Here is an 11,046-nt window from a genome sequence, read left to right on the forward strand (position 1 = left end):
GAAAGGGGAAGGGTGGGGAGAGAGAAAGGGGAGGGGAGAGAGAAAGGGGAGGGGAGAGAGAAAGGGGAAGGGTGGGGAGAGAGAAAGGGGAGGGGAGAGAGAAAGGGGAGGGGGTGAGAGAAAGGGGAGGTGTGGGGGAGAGAAAGGGGAGGGGTGTGGGGGAGAGAAAGGGGAGGGGTGTGGGGGAGAGAAAGGGGAGGGGTGTGGGGGAGAGAAAGGGGAGGGGTCTGTTTGAGCCTCATACCTCCTTTAATAAATGTTACAACAGGGACGGAATAACAAGGCTGAAAGGGGCGGAGTAACCCTAGAAAACAACACTCATACTGGAGATGGAGACTGGGGGTGACAGGACTATGGACCCCAAGGGGCGGAGTCACCCTAGAAAACAACACTCATACTGGAGATGGAGACTGGGGGTGACAGGACTATGGACCCCAAGGGGCGGAGTCACCCTAGAAAACAACACTCATACTGGAGACTGGGGGTGACAGGACTATGGACCCCAAGGGGCGGAGTCACCCTAGAAAACAACACTCATACTGGAGATGGAGACTGGGGGTGACAGGACTATGGACCCCAAGGGGCGGAGTCACCCTAGAAAACAACACTCATACTGGAGATGGAGACTGGGGGTGACAGGACTATGGACCCCAAGGAGCAGGTAAACAAGTCAAGACTCATACTTACAGGGCAAGGCTACTCAGTGTGTAGCATACATGTTCACAGTCAGACGGGAAGCAGGCCGAGGCTTGGACAAAGGAACATAGAGCAGTCTGGAGCACCTGCAGCTGTGGCAAGGGTACCTGCCATCGTCCTGAATACACCTCCACCAACTACAGGGGAAGGGAGCAGAGGGAGTGAGAGAGGAAAGGGGGTGGGGAGCATACATGTTCACAGTCAGACGGGAAGGCGAGGCTTGGGAGATACAGGTAGGAAAGGGGGAGATACAGGTAGGAAAGGGGGGCCAGGTTGGAAAGTGTAGGGGGGTTGCAGGTAGGAAAGGGGGGTACAGGTAGGAAAGGGGAATACAGGTAGGAACAGGGGGGGTACAGAGGTAGGAAAGGGGGGGTACAGGGTGGAAAGGGGGGGGGAGGTACAGGTAGGAAAGGGGGGGTACAGGTAGGAAAGGGGGAGACACAGGTAGGAAAGGGGAGATACAGGTAGGAAAGGGGGAGACACAGGTAGGAAAGGGGGAGATACAGGTAGGAAGTGGGGGGAGGAATACAGGTTGGAAAGTGTGGGGGTGTACAGGTAGGAAAGGGGGAGATACAGGTAGGAAAGGGGGAGATACAGGTAGGAAAGGGGGGGTACAGGAAGGAAAGGGGGGGTACAGGTAGGAAAGGGCAGGTGGGGGATACAGGTTGGAAAGGGGGAGGAGGAAAATAAAGACAGTGGATAGGATGTTGGATCAGCCCAATTAAAAACAATTGTTATCCCTTTAACTGTATCACCATCTCAACTTATTTAGTAGCAACTGAATACTTCACTAGCTACATTAGGGGGGCAAACTAGGCCATAGTTAGTCTAACTAGACAGGTAGCTACTAGCTACATTATTACCTAACTAGGCCAGTCAGACTAACTAGACACTGTAGCTACATTATTACCAAAGGGGCCATAGTCAAGACTAAAGACACTGTAGTTAGCTACATTATTACCAAACTAGGCCAGTCAGACTAACTAAAGACACTGTAGCTAGCTACATTATTACCAAACTAGGCCATAGTCAAGACAACTGAGACACTGTAGCTACTAGCTACATTATTACCAAACTAGGCCAGTCAGACTAACTAGACACTGTAGCTGCTAGCTACATTATTACCTAACTAGGCCATAGTCAGACTAACTAGACACTGTAGCTACTAGCTACATTATTACCTAACTAGGCCAGTCAGACTAACTAGACACTGTAGCTAGCTACATTATTACCTAACTAGGCCATAGTCAAGACTAACTAGACACTGTAGTTAGCTACATTATTACCAAACTAGGCCAGTCAGACTAACTCAGACACTGTAGCGAGCTACATTATTACCTAACTAGGCCAGTCAAGACTAACTAGACACTGTAGCTAGCTACATTATTACCTAACTAGGCCAGTCAGACTAACTAGACACTGTAGCTACTAGCTACATTATTACCTAACTAGGCCATAGTCAGACTAACTAGACACTGTAGCTACTAGCTACATTATTACCTAACTAGGCCATAGTCAGACTAACTAGACACTGTAGCTACTAGCTACATTATTACCTAACTAGGCCAGTCAGACTAACTAGACACTGTAGCTACTAGCTACATTATTACCTAACTAGGCCATAGTCAGACTAACTAGACACTGTAGCTACTAGCTACATTATTACCTAACTAGGCCATAGTCAGACTAACTAGACACTGTAGCTACTAGCTACATTATTACCTAACTAGACACTGTAGCTACTAGCTACATTATTACCTAACTCGACACTGTAGCTACTAGCTACATTATTACCTAACTAGGCCAGTCAGACTAACTAGACACTGTAGCTACTAGCTACATTATTACCTAACTAGGCCAGTCAGACTAACTAGACACTGTCACTAGCTACATTATTACCTAACTAGGCCATAGTCAAGACTAACTAGACACTGTAGTTAGCTACATTATTACCAAACTAGGCCAGTCAGACTAACTAGACACTGTAGCGAGCTACATTATTACCTAACTAGGCCAGTCAGACTAACTAGACACTGTAGCGAGCTACATTATTACCTAACTAGGCCAGTCAGACTAACTAGACACTGTAGCTAGCTACATTATTACCTAACTAGACACTGTAGCTACTAGCTACATTATTACCTAACTAGGCCAGTCAGACTAACTAGACACTGTAGCTACTAGCTACATTATTACCTAACTAGGCCATAGTCAGACTAACTAGACACTGTAGCTACTAGCTACATTATTACCTAACTAGACACTGTAGCTACTAGCTACATTATTACCTAACTAGACACTGTAGTTAGCTAAAAGTATATGTAACGTTAACGCTTCAATCTGACAAACTGTAAAAAGCAACTTCAAAACTGAAAGTGCAGACATTTAATTCCACTAGAGGCCTTATTAAACACGTCCCCCAATCTACTGTTGGTAAACTAGCAGCTAAACTAAACTAGCTAAAGTGGGAACTCAAGATAACTTGGCTAACAAGCAAGCAACCCGAAAACGACTTCACAATGCATTTTCCCCGTAGCTAGCTAGTTAGCTACTATCATGCATTTTGAAAAGGGGTGAATTAGGATATAACATATGTGACATTACAGGGGGGGGGGAAACAGGTTGGTTTATTGGTTGCTAGCTAGCCATTTACGGGTTGTTATCCGTCTGTTTGAGGGGGAATTAGGTTGGTTGGCTAGTTAGCCTTAGCATAGATTAGAGAAAGGAGCTCTGGCTAGCTAGCTAGCTACCGTTAGCTAGTCTGTACTGGGGAAAACAAGTCTTTTCCTCTCTCTCCCCCAGGTGTAATTCCAATACATTGCTTTACCTTACAGAACCGTACACAATATAACTTGCTTTGAAGTCCGTATTCTTCACTTGACCTGCTGACAAATAAACTCTTCAATTCTTGTTTAAAACCTTCTAACTGAAATTCACTCTCTTCTTCCGCCATACTGCTTGTCTCGCCTAGCGCGTAGCTACAAGCGGCTAAAACGCGACGCGTCCGAGCGTATCTCGGTCGAGAGATTTGATTGGATGAAACTCACGTCTGTCTTGCCCGACGGCGGAAAAAGACGTCTTGTGATTGGAGGATACTGCACATCATCTAAAAAATTTTTTTTTAAAACGCCCCTACATTGAAAGGTATCTTGAGTGTTTATATATTATGGGTGACATTGGAACAGTGTTGCAACGTGTTTGATTAACGTTTCTTTGAACGTTGTCACCAACCTAATATTGAACGAGTCAAATTAGTGATTTTTATCTGTCTGTGTCTCTCTCATTTCAGAACGGCGGCATGATCGAAAACACGTTTTATCTTTCCATTCCGTTGATTGGTTGACATGAGATGATATTGGATTTGTGCTCATTTATTAATTAACAGGTGACACCAGCGCGTCTACCTTTATAAATCCATCCCCTACTGTCTCGTTAAAATGAATCAGTTCTGGCTGTTGAGTCCAAGGAGGACTAGGTCACAGTTGAGCAGCAGGTGACCAATGTTTATAACTGTTTCATTTATGGAATGCTTTGGAAAAAAAACCTTCCTCATCCTTTGAGTTTGTCAAACAATTTGGTTAATGCAAGTTAATTTTTATCTACCTTTACCCCTTATTTCTCTGCCATTTTAAAACCTACTATGTAAAGGCAGTATATGTAACCTGGAATTGGCATGTGTTTTAAACGTAGCGGATGCCGACTAGACCATTTTGAGATGCTACCCCGTGTGGTTCATACTAGGCCTACACCCTTTGAGTAAGAGGGTCCTTTTTTTTTTCAGACCGATTCCTCAAAAGGTCATTGATCGCTGTCTCATTGCATCATGTCCTTATTGATCCTGTTTGGTAGTTCAGGACTCTTGTTGACCACCATGTCAACAGGTGGTCCTACACCACATGACATCACCCAGCACCGTAACGGCCACTGTGCAGACTATACTGTACGTTTTACCTGACCAATCAATATATATATATATATATATATTTTTAACTGTTGTGAATATACTATGTCTGTAAGGATGACAGACTCAGTTCCCCATGAGGGGATGAATTCACGTTCATCTCAGGGGTCGTGGGCTGGTTGGTAATCATCTTGTCCTGCTGCTGTGGAGAGTCCCAGTCTTTATCAGCAACAACATAGTGACGGCTCAGATCTTCTGGGAGAGGCTGTGGATGATACTGTGACGTGCAGAGTACTGGACAGATGCAAGGTCAGAGGGCCAAAGATTTCTCCGTATTCCCTATGTAGTGCACTACTCTTTCTCCGTATTCCCTATATAGTGCACTATTCTTTCTCCGTATTCCCTATATAGTGCACTATTCTTTCTCCGTATTCCCTATACAGTGCACTATTCTTTCTCCTTATTCCCTATATAGTGCACTATTCTTTCTCCGTATTCCCTATATAGTGCACTACTCTTTCTCCGTATTCCCTATATAGTGCACTATTCTTTCTCCGTATTCCCTATATAGTGCACTATTCTTTCTCCGTATTCCCTATATAGTGCACTACTCTTTCTCCGTATTCCCTATGTAGTGCACTATTCTTTCTCCATATTCCCTATATAGTGCACTATTCTTTCTCCGTATTCCCTATATAGTGCACTATTCTTTTTTTTAGACCAGATACTTTGGGGAATACGTGGCCATTTTGAATACAACAAGTGACATAAGTGGAGGCATCACTAGTTAATGCAAAGATGTTGTATTTTCAGGAACAAGCACATTTTCTAAAGACTATTTCTCTGACTGGTGTTTCATTCACTTTTTAAAGATGGTCCTTCTGTGGCACAGTTGGTAGAGCATGGCGCTTGTAACGCCAGGGTAGTGGGTTCGATTCCCGGGACCACCCATACGTAGAATGTATGCACACATGACTGTAAGTCGCTTTGGATAAAAGCGTCCGCTAAATGGCATATATTAATTATTATTATTATATTATTATATTATGGTGAGTAGACATTTTAACCTACATACACAAAGTGATGGTTCATATTAACAGTTGAGGTATCAGCATGACTTCCTCTTCTCTTCCTGGTCAAGGTGTACGGACTCCATGTTGACTCTCCCCAGAGACCTGCAGAACCATCATCTCCATCTTGGTCTCCAGCATCGCCGGGATGGGGAAAGTGCAACAGCTGCTCGGCGCGAGGGTTCCGGAACCGAGGCCCAGGTTGCCACGGCAGCTGGGATTCTGTTCCCGATTTGCCGGGGTGCTGAGTCTGTCTCTCAGCTGGACAGCTCAGTGTCATCATTGACTTCTATAATCCTCTGGAACACCAAGGCTTAAAGAGCTGGGTGCAGCATTAGACCAGGGTCCTATTCCCTATATAGTGCACTACTTTAGACCAGAGTCCTATAGAACCCTATTCCCTATATAGTGCACTACTTTAGACCAGGGTCCACTGACAGCTTTCTGTTTCAGACTGAAGATCTAATGAAGTTCCTTGTAAATCTGATGAAATAAAGGTATTTATTTATTTACACTTTCTCAAAACGAGAGGATAGCAGAAAAACAAAGATGACTGTTGGGCCGGAACAAATCCCTGCAGGAGCGTAGCTCCCCAGGACAAGAGTTGGCCACCACATCACAGCTCTAAGATATCAGGGCCGTGTTCACAAAGCATCTCAGAACAGGTGTGCTGATCTAGCATCAGCTTTAGGTTATAATGGATAAGAGGGACCTGATCCTAGATCAGCACGAATAAGAGGGGACCTGATCCTAGATCAGCACGAATAAGAGGGGACCTGATCCTAGATCAGCACTACTACTGATCATAATGAGTAAGAGGGGACCTGATCCTAAATCATAATGAATAAGAGGGGACCTGATCCTAAATCATAATGAATAAGAGGGTACCTGATCCTAGATCATAATGAATAAGAGGGTACCTGATCCTAGATCATAATGAATAAGAGGGTACCTGATCCTAGATCATAATGAATAAGAGGGTACCTGATCCTAGATCATAATGAATAAGAGGGGACCTGATCCTAGATCATAATGAATAAGAGGGTACCTGATCCTAGATCATAATGAATAAGAGGGTACCTGATCCTAGATCATAATGAATAAGAGGGTACCTGATCCTAGATCATAATGAATAAGAGGGGACCTGATCCTAGATCATAACGAATAAGAGGGGACCTGATCCTAGATCATAACGAATAAGAGGGTACCTGATCCTAGATCATAACGAATAAGAGGGGAACTGATCCTAGATCATAATGAATAAGAGGGTACCTGATCCTAGATCATAATGAATAAGAGGGGACCTGATCCTAGATCATAATGAATAAGAGGTGACCTGATCCTAGATCATAATGAATAAGAGGTGACCTGATCCTAGATCATAATGAATAAGAGGGGACCTGATCCTAGATCATAATGAATAAGAGGGGACCTGATCCTAGATCATAATGAATAAGAGGGGAGGGACCTGATCCTAGATCATAATGAATAAGAGGGGCCCTGATCCTAGATCATAATGAATAAGAGGGGACCTGATCCTAGATCAGCACGACCACTGAGAGGCTTTGTGAGTACGAGCCCTGTTAAAGTCCCCTACTGGTTCAGACAGTGGCGTCATTACCGACAGACATGTAATAACATTGAGATCCAGTCGGCCTCAGAAGCCCAGGTTTCCGTGACATTTGGAAGGACGGCCTCGCTAGACGAAGACGCAGTAGTGTCTCACACACCTGTGTAAAACTCGCCCTTGAGATCCCACACACACACACACACACACACACACACACACACCTTGCAGTCCCGCTGTTGTACGGACCTGTTCTGGAAAGGACTGATTGGGAAGTAAGACCAGGAGAGGTGGGGCTAAATGGGGGGGTCGACAAGGAGAGGTGGGGCTAAGTGGTGGGGGACAGGGAGAGGTGGGGCTAAGTGGGGGACAGGGGGGGGGGCAGGGAGAGGTGGGGCTAAGTGGGGGGCAGGGAGAGGTGGGGCTAAGGGGGGGGGGACAGGGAGAGTTGGGGCTAAGTGGGGGGGACAGGGAGAGGTGGGGCTAAGTGGGGGGGTGAAAGGTTCATGCATTCAAAATGAAAAGATATGACTGACAATGAGTATAATCATCAGTTAGACGCAATTCAACTTTCCCGTTTCTTTTTTTAATTGATAGGCTGTTATTAACTTTAAATCTGGATAAATCCCGTGACCTTTTGGAGCACTGACCTGGAACTAAAGCAGCATTCTCCTTTACTTCCTGTTCTAGAACTCCACACAGGTGGAAAACCTGTTGGGGCGCGTTCAGTAGGACGAAAACGTTTTGCAACGTTCAGATAGGAATGTGCTATACAGAACGAAAACACGCCTCTCTGACGTGTAGAATGAGACTCTTATTCGTTACATTTTATTGTATCAGCAACGTTCTGCAGCGTTAGGCTACTGAACGTGGTGGCCCTGTTATTCAAAACTCTCTCTCCTTGTGTGGCCCACTGCGTAGACCCAATACACAGCAGGACCTCTACAACTACATCAAGTGCCATCTATAGTCATATAGACTATATATATATATATATATATAAATAGAATAGTGTCACTATATCCCAGAAAAGGCATGTCAGAAACTGAGCAGGGGGAGTCGTGTGTGTGTGTGTGTCCAGGCACAGGGTGTGTGTGTGTGTCCAGGCACAGGGTGTGTGTCCAGGCACAGGGTGTGTGTGTGTGTGTTAGTCCAGGCACAGGGTGTGTGTGTGTGTGTTAGTCCAGGCACAGGGTGTGTGTGTGTGTGTGTGTGTGTCCAGGCACAGGGTGTGTGTGTGTGTGTTAGTCCACTCCCAAGGCTTTGAGCTGTCGTTCGATGTCTTCGTCTGAGATGCCGTCTGATTTGGTGGCAGAAGAGGTGGGTTTGTTTCTGCTGGTTGAAGGAGCGTTCACCATCTACGATCAATAAGAACAACGAGTGAATCAACTCAACCTTGATTCTCCCAAGTGAATCAACTCAACCGTGAATCAACTCAACCTTGATTCTCCCAAAGTGAATCAACTCGACCTTGATTCTCCCGAGTGAATCAACTCGACCTTGATTCTCCCAAGTGAATCAACTCAACCTTGATTCTCCCGAGTGAATCAACTCGACCTTGATTCTCCCGAGTGAATCAACTCGACCTTGATTCTCCCAAGTGAATCAACTCAACCTTGATTCTCCCGAGTGAATCAACTCAACCTTGATTCTCCCAAGTGAATCAACTCAACCTTGATTCTCCCGAGTGAATCAACTCGACCTTGATTCTCCCAAGTGAATCAACTCAACCTTGATTCTCCCAAGTGAATCAACTCAACCTTGATTCTCCCGAGTGAATCAACTCAACCTTGATTCTCCCAAGTGAATCAACTCAACCTTGATTCTCCCAAGTGAATCAACTCAACCTTGATTCTCCCAAGTGAATCAACTCAACCTTGATTCTCCCAAGTGAATCAACTCAACCTTGATTCTCCCGAGTGAATCAACTCAACCTTGATTCTCCCAAGTGAATCAACTCAACCTTGATTCTCCCAAGTGAATCAACTCAACCTTGATTCTCCCAAGTGAATCAACTCAACCTTGATTCTCCCAAGTGAATCAACTCAACCTTGATTCTCCCAAGTGAATCAACTCAACCTTGATTCTCCCGAGTGAATCAACTCAACCTTGATTCTCCCAAGTGAATCAACTCAACCTTGATTCTCCCGAGTGAATCAACTCAACCTTGATTCTCCCGAGTGAATCAACTCAACCTTGATTCTCCCGAGTGAATCAACTCAACCTTGATTCTCCCGAGTGAATCAACTCAACCTTGATTCTCCCGAGTGAATCAACTCAACCTTGATTCTCCCGAGTGAATCAACTCAACCTTGATTCTCCCGAGTGAATCAACTCAACCTTGATTCTCCCAAGTGAATCAACTCAACCTTGATTCTCCCAAAGTGAATCAACTCAACCTTGATTCTCCCAAGTGAATCAACTCAACCTTGATTCTCCCGAGTGAATCAACTCAACCTTGATTCTCCCGAGTGAATCAACTCAACCTTGATTCTCCCAAGTGAATCAACTCAACCTTGATTCTCCCGAGTGAATCAACTCAACCTTGATTCTCCCAAAGTGAATCAACTCAACCGTGAATCAACTCAACCTTGATTCTCCCAAGTGAATCAACTCAACCTTGATTCTCCCAAGTGAATCAACTCAACCTTGATTCTCCCGAGTGAATCAACTCAACCTTGATTCTCCCGAGTGAATCAACTCAACCTTGATTCTCCCAAGTGAATCAACTCAACCTTGATTCTCCCAAGTGAATCAACTCAACCTTGATTCTCCCAAGTGAATCAACTCAACCTTGATTCTCCCAAGTGAATCAACTCAACCTTGATTCTCCCAAGTGAATCAACTCAACCTTGATTCTCCCAAGTGAATCAACTCAACCTTGATTCTCCCAAAGTGAATCAACTCAACCTTGATTCTCCCAAGTGAATCAACTCAACCTTGATTCTCCCAAGTGAATCAACTCAACCTTGATTCTCCCAAGTGAATCAACTCAACCTTGATTCTCCCAAGTGAATCAACTCAACCTTGATTCTCCCAAAGTGAATCAACTCAACCTTGATTCTCCCAAGTGAATCAACTCAACCTTGATTCTCCCAAGTGAATCAACTCAACCCAAGCATACACCATTCATAGTATTTCCACAGGACTTAGTGTCCTGTCCAGGGGGTGTCCTGGTACATCAAGCTGTCTCACTACAGAAACAGGAGATAGACTAGTGTCCTGTCCAGGGGGTGTCCTGGTACATCAAGCTGTCTCACTACAGGATATAGACTAGTGTCCTGTCTAGGGGTGTCCTGGTACATCAAGCTGTCTCACTACAGGATATAGACTAGTGTCCTGTCTAGGGGTGTCCTGGTACATCAAGCTGTCTCACTACAGGATATAGACTAGTGTCCTGTCCAGGGGTGTCCTGGTACATCAAGCTGTCTCACTACAGGATATAGACTAGTGTCCTGTCCAGGGGTGTCCTGGTACATCAAGCTGTCTCACTACAGGATATAGACTAGTGTCCTGTCTAGGGGTGTCCTGGTACATCAAGCTGTCTCACTACAAGATATAGACTAGTGTCCTGTCTAGGGGTGTCCTGGTACATCAAGCTGTCTCACTACAGGATATAGACTAGTGTCCTGTCCAGGGGGTGTCCTGGTACATCAAGCTGTCTCACTACAGGATATAGACTAGTGTCCTGTCCAGGGGTGTCCTGGTACATCAAGCTGTCTCACTACAGGATATAGACTAGTGTCCTGTCTAGGGGTGTCCTGGTACATCAAGCTGTCTCACTACAAGATATAGACTAGTGTCCTGTCTAG

At 45.0% G+C, this 11,046-nt stretch overlaps 4 long non-coding RNA genes across 24 annotated transcripts in view; 1 reads left to right on the top strand and 3 right to left on the bottom strand.

The window, feature by feature from the left end:
- The first annotated feature begins 3,930 nt into the window (after positions 1-3,930).
- On the top strand, positions 3,931-6,351 carry LOC127927470 (uncharacterized). Of its 3 annotated transcripts, XR_008127668.1 has the most exons (4): positions 3,931-4,189; positions 4,478-4,493; positions 4,763-4,906; positions 5,739-6,351. It is a non-coding gene; the product is annotated as an uncharacterized LOC127927470 (long non-coding RNA). The 3 variants fall into 3 exon arrangements; XR_008127667.1 differs by having other exon boundaries at positions 3,939-4,493; XR_008127666.1 differs by having other exon boundaries at positions 3,941-4,636.
- On the bottom strand, positions 6,150-7,603 carry LOC127927468 (uncharacterized). Of its 18 annotated transcripts, none has more exons than XR_008127659.1 (3): positions 7,036-7,592; positions 6,940-6,971; positions 6,150-6,811 (listed from the first exon to the last, which is right to left on the bottom strand). It is a non-coding gene; the product is annotated as an uncharacterized LOC127927468 (long non-coding RNA). The 18 variants fall into 18 exon arrangements; XR_008127657.1 differs by having other exon boundaries at positions 6,150-6,843; XR_008127661.1 differs by having other exon boundaries at positions 7,004-7,592.
- Positions 7,604-7,798: 195 nt separating this feature from the next.
- Positions 7,799-11,046, bottom strand: part of LOC127927469 (uncharacterized) — a 5,374-nt gene continuing 2,126 nt past the window's right edge. The window contains exon 2 of the long non-coding RNA XR_008127665.1: positions 7,799-8,592. This is a non-coding gene — a long non-coding RNA (uncharacterized LOC127927469). The remainder of the gene's footprint in view (positions 8,593-11,046) is intronic.
- LOC127927471 (uncharacterized) lies at positions 8,956-10,505 on the bottom strand. Of its 2 annotated transcripts, none has more exons than XR_008127670.1 (3): positions 10,261-10,505; positions 9,517-9,574; positions 8,956-9,313 (listed from the first exon to the last, which is right to left on the bottom strand). It is a non-coding gene; the product is annotated as an uncharacterized LOC127927471 (long non-coding RNA). The 2 variants fall into 2 exon arrangements; XR_008127669.1 differs by lacking the exon at positions 10,261-10,505 and adding an exon at positions 10,115-10,250.

The sequence above is a fragment of the Oncorhynchus keta genome, unplaced genomic scaffold (genome assembly GCF_023373465.1).
Source record: "Oncorhynchus keta strain PuntledgeMale-10-30-2019 unplaced genomic scaffold, Oket_V2 Un_scaffold_1436_pilon_pilon, whole genome shotgun sequence".
Lineage (NCBI taxonomy): Eukaryota > Metazoa > Chordata > Actinopteri > Salmoniformes > Salmonidae > Oncorhynchus > Oncorhynchus keta.